Raw genomic sequence first — 5,850 nt, 5'->3', positions numbered from 1 at the left:
GGATAATTTTACTTCCTCTTTGCCAATTTGTATACCTCTAATGTCTTTCTCTTGTCTTATTGCTATCGCTAAGACTTCCAATGAGTCGCAGGCGACTTGACGGCACATAACAACAACAACAACAACAACAAGACTTCCAATACAATATTGAATAAGAGAGGAGATAATGGGCATCCTTGCCTAGTTCCTGTTCTTAAAAGGAATGCCTTTAATGTCTCTCCATTGAGAATAATGTTAGCTCTCGGGTTTTCATAAATACTTTTTACTATATTGAAGAAATTCCCCTCTAGTCCTATTTTGTTGAGAGTTTTCATCGGGAAAGGGTGTTGGATTTTGTCAAAGGCCTTTTCTGCATCAATTGAAAGGATCATGTGGTTTTTGTTCTTCGCTTTGTTAATATGATTAAAACATTAATTGTTTTTCTTATATTGAACCATCCTTACATGCATACATACTTATAAGACATAATGTTCAGATCTTACTGGAAGATGTTGACATTTACTCACTAACTTATACCTTTGTTCTGTTGAACAATTCAGCATTTACTTAGGAATATTTTCCTTGTAGTTTTACAATGGGAATATAAAAGAGTTTTCTTTTTAACACAGTTTTCTGTTTTCACTCTCTCAATCTAAGCAACTATTGCGTTAGTTAGCTTAATCCGTACAGATGAAACTCCTGATGCTATGACCCTTGTTGTTGTTGGGTGCTGTTGAGTCAAGGACAACTCACTGCGACACCATGAACAACAGAGCTGAAACCTGTCCTATACTGTGCTGGCCTCACAATTTCCGACACACCTTAGTCCATTGCTGCAGTCACTGTGTCAATTCACCTGGTTGAGAATCTTCCCTTCCTTCATTGTCCCTCCACCTTTCCAAGCATGATGTCCTTCTCCAAGGAATAGCCTCTCCTAGCAACATGCTCAAAGTATGTGAGATGAAGCTTTGCCATCCTTGCCAAGAAGCACTCTGGCTTTATTTTCTCCAAAACATAGTTGTTTATTCTTTAGGCAGTCCATCGGATATTCAGTGCTCTCCTCCAACATCACAACCCAAAAGCATACGTTTTGCTCCTGTTGTCCTTATTCATTGTCCAGTACATAGCAAGTAATTGGAAAAACCCATGGTCTGAATCAGGCCCACCTTAGCCATCAAACTGACATCATTGTTCCTCAGTAATTTGGAGAGGTTCCTGACTGCAGACTTTCCCAGTACAATATATCCCCTGATTTTCTGACTGCTGGTCCCAAACGTATTGATATGGATGCAGGGAAGATTGGCAGCTACAATCTTGAAACTTAGGACCCTCAGATGGTTTATAAGTCTGACCTGCATTCATTCCCATGTCTTAAATATTTAGTGACACATTAGACAGGCTAACTCCTAATAAGGAAGTAGTGGTTTAGAAGTACAATTCTCACCTTCCATGGAAAAGACAAGAAGATCTCTGGTAGAGGCGCTGCTGTTAACCCAAAGGCCTCATGGCTTTGATGGTTCAAATCCACCAACAGCTCCTTGGGAGAAAGATGATCTGCTTTCTACAAGCTACCACTGATGACCACTCCAAAAGGAATCACAGTAGAGGGATCTGGGTAAAATAGGGGGGGAGGAATGTGGAACAAAACTGAACTACATATGCATGGCCAGGCTTATTGGTCTGATAAAGACTGGTGGAACCCTTGAGACGCCGACCCTTAGTAACTCTTTGAACCAGAAATAAAACTCTCATTTGTGACTCAAGCTTCAAGTAAAGGTTAAACAGGCCTAAAAGGTAAACAATAACAGGGATATACTCACTCTTAAAATAATTAACTATGTAAGGGCAGTGATAAGGGCAGAAGGCAAAGGAGAAGGTGGTCCTAGTGAAGGAAGGCACTGTATGAGGAACTGGAGCTGCCTACTGTGTCCACACAGTATGAAGAAGACAGTGTCAGCCACCTTATGGGACTATCAAGCAGTATGCTGCTCCTCTGCCCCTAGCCATCTTCGGGACTATCACACAAGATCTATAAACAGGAAAAGTAACCTAAAGACTGCAAGGGTAGGGAGGGGAGGCTTTAAATAATTTACTCTTGTTTCTTAAAAAACAAACAAAAAACATGGGCAATGTTTGCCCAAGGATAATGCTCAGAAGGTAAGAAGGGATTGTTGTTGTTGTTGTTATGTGCCATTGAGTCATTCGTGACTCATAGTGACCCTGTGTACAACAGCCCTAAACCCTGCTCTATCCTGTGCCAATCGCACTGTCTCCGACACTCCCATCCCAATTATCCCAGTCACTGAAGCAATCCATCTCATAGAGGGTCTTCCCCTCTTGTGCCGTCCCTCCACCCTCCCAAGCATGACATCCCTCTCCAAGGACTTGTCCCTCCTTGTAACATGCCCAAAGTATGTCAGATGAAGCCCTAGAATCCTTGCCTCCAAGGAGCGTCCTGATTTAACCCTCTCTAGGATGAATCTGTTTGTTTTCTTGGCAGTCCATGGTACATTCAATACTCTTCTCCAGCACCACAGCTCAAAGGCATCAATTCTCCTTCTGTCCTCCCTAGTCATTGTCTAACTCTCTGATGCATAACAAGTGATTACAAAGACCATGGCCTGTATCAGGCACACCTCAGTCTCCAGAGAGATACCATTGCTCTTGAGTACTTTAGAGAGGTCATTAACAGCAGACTTTCCCATTGCAATAAGTTTTTTTATTTCCTGACTGCTGGTGCCAAGAGTGTTGACTGTGGAGCCGAGGAAACTGAAGCTGTGAACAATCTCAATCTCTTCGCCATCCATCCTGATGCTACCAATTGGTCCAGTGGTGAGAATCTTTGTCTTCTTGACATTGAGCCTCAGTCCATACTGAAGGCTGCAGTCCATACTGAAGGCAGAAGTCCTTGACCCTCTGCAGCAAGTGCGTGAGGTCCTCCTCGGTTTAGAGAGAAGTATTAATGGAAACAAGAATCATAGAGAGGAAGTGGAAAAAATGTGGCTACAATATGGATATTTTTGCTAATGTCATAAAACAAAATGTGGATGAATGGTTGAATGGAAATCCAATTTTATCGTAAACTTTTATTCAAGTCATAGTTGAGGTGGGGGGAGAGAAAAGAGAGAGAGAAAGAAGAAGGAGGAGGAGGAGGAGAAGGAAGAGAAGAGGAGAGGAGAAGGAAGGAAGGAAGGAAGGAAGGATCACTCCTATTGCTCTTTTTTTAAAGCCTTGACTCCAGGCCAACTCATTCTGAGGAGCCTTTCCTGACAGGTTCTGCCACCTCTCTACCCCTTGGGTTTCTCACTCCAGGTTTGGGGCTCCTCTTTTGGTTTTCTACAGTCACTTTGTTTATAACTGTCTTTGACATCATGATAAAATTATATGATTTCATCTGCTTAGCTTCATAGTTTGATTGTAAAGTATGTGAGAAATATCTCTAACATTTGAGTAACAACCTTGTTTGCTGAAAGAAAGGAAAACTTGAAGCACTTTCTGCAGAAGATCAAAGACCTCTATATGTATGGCATCTCAACAAAAACAAAACCCAAAATCAATGTCCTCAACGCTGGGTCAAGAGGAACCATTACAATAGATTAAGAAAAGACTGAGATTTTCAACTATATCATATTACTTGGATCCACAATCAACACCTTTGGTACCAGCAATCAATCAAAAGATATATTACATTAGAAAAGTTTGCTGTCGCCTTCAGTGGTGCAGCAACAGTCAGGAATGCAGTGGGGTGGTTCCTTGCAGAACACCATGGGGCCAGTGGTACTAAACCCTGGAGGAAGCATTCATTGAGGCTCAAGTGCCACCGGGCACTGATGCCCAGAATATCCAGTGTGGCCTCCAGAGACAACATGTATCACTAGCCATGGGTGTCCACAAAATCTTCCAGTGCAAACTTTTGTATTCTACAATAGGTGATAAGGGAATTTGGATATTGGCAGACAGAAAAATCATCTGTATTGTTCTTACAAAGACAAAGACATGCAGCAAATTGTTGGAGCTCTCCTCTAGAATCTGAATATGCAGCTGATCCTTGGGTATAAAATCAAATGCAGAGGAAACTTACATTGGAAAGATTCCAGAAAGAAAATCCTGGTTTTTACTTCAGTGGAGCAGAAATCTCAGGAAACTACTCTAAAGGTGGACCTGATTTCTCAAATCTCGAGAAAAGATTTACTAGTTTTACTTTTGCCTCAATATTTTATGGGTCCTTGCAGATGTTGTCAACCTAATCAAAGAAACATTGAGAAAAATGTGGATTTGTGCAGTTAATGAACTGCAAAATATATTTGAAAATGGTTTTATGGATTGTATTCAAATATGATTTTTTTCAAATATGATTTTTATAGGAAACATCTTAATTATGTAGGAACTATTCTATGAGAATATAGTAACATTTTTAATTTATTTTTGCATGGCATGAACTTTTATATGCTGCATTTTCATAATTTCATATTTAACTTACCTTTTTAAATAGAAATAAAAAAAACAACATGAGGGTATGGATCATGTGAAATGGCACGATGATTTCAGAGAAAAGTGATGTAGAAATAATATTGAGTAAACTTTTATAAATAGGACTTGTGTACCCCTTTAACTAATGATTTAATTTCACAAAGGAAATTATTTCACTTAAACAAAACCTTTAAGGGGAAAATAGTCCATCGTATTTTGAAGAAGTTAATCTTTTTGTGTGTGTGCGTTCAGATCTTTTGCATCTTTATTGAGTTTCTTTTTTATTAAATTTTATTTATTTTAAAGAAAATTTACAGAGATTTTGGGTTTCCATTCATTCATTGTTGCACTATTTTCTCTACCCTCCCCCCCAGTTCGTTCCTCTTTTTCCCCCCTTGAAAGTCTGTTTGAATTGTCCCATTGCCACAGTGCTTGTCAAAGTCAGTTCTGATTAATCTCCTTTGTCAGTGTGTCCTTTGCCATTCCCTATCACTCCTCCCTGAGAGAGATTTCACCCTGATTCATAAGGAAAAGGGGATGGCGTATTCTCTTAGCTACTTCCAGCTGAAAAGGGGCGCTGTAGGTTTCAGGGTGAAGATCTTCTCTCACTACTCTAAAGGGCCCCTTTGGCAGTAGGAAACACATAGACTATTATGGAGATTGATTTTGGAATTTAGAGGCACTGTTATCAATTGTGCTTAGTCGCACATGTTCATATCCTTGAAGATGTATCATGGGGGTGTTGCAACCTAGAAGACACAAATTTAACTAACAAGTTAAAAATACATGAGTCAAAAATTAAAAGCAATAATATTCCAAGTAGAGGTTCTAACAGTGGCACAAATCAAGTTCCATAGGGAAGGTAGTTCTTAAATAAAAGGCCTATTGACTAGCACTTTGTCTATTATAGTATAAAGGTTAGGAACCACAAGATGTGGAGGCTCAACTATGTCATTTATTTTTCTCAAGTCCTGGACCAAATTCCATCTACCACTGGGTTGTTTTATAGCTTGGAAGTCCGCATGCAAGGCAGAGGTGAAGTAAGGGACTGCTTATGAGGTTTTCCATCAATTCCAACAACTAAGAAACAGTGAGAACAGTTGGGACCTCAGAAGGCTTTTAGGACCAGATAGTAGGCTCTTGTGTCCAGGAGAAAATGAATATACTTACCAGTAATGTTAATGCTCATCCATGGCTCTTCTGGGAGGATCTAAATTGTTGAAGTATCCTCCTTTGTTTCCAGCTGGGAGCTGGGGCCTGTCAGTCCTGTCAGCCACGAGGACCTGGTGTAGGCCACCCTTGGCCAAGTGTCTTTCAGATCCACACTTAAAGCAAGTGAGTGGGAGCTTCCTCTCTACTTCCTTGCCTATCTATGGCTCTCATCTGTGACACTGTCTACTG

The sequence above is a fragment of the Elephantulus edwardii genome, unplaced genomic scaffold (genome assembly GCF_000299155.1).
Source record: "Elephantulus edwardii isolate Elephantulus edwardi_28Jun2011 unplaced genomic scaffold, EleEdw1.0 scaffold00262, whole genome shotgun sequence".
Lineage (NCBI taxonomy): Eukaryota > Metazoa > Chordata > Mammalia > Macroscelidea > Macroscelididae > Elephantulus > Elephantulus edwardii.
Note: the sequence above shows the minus strand (reverse complement) of the source record.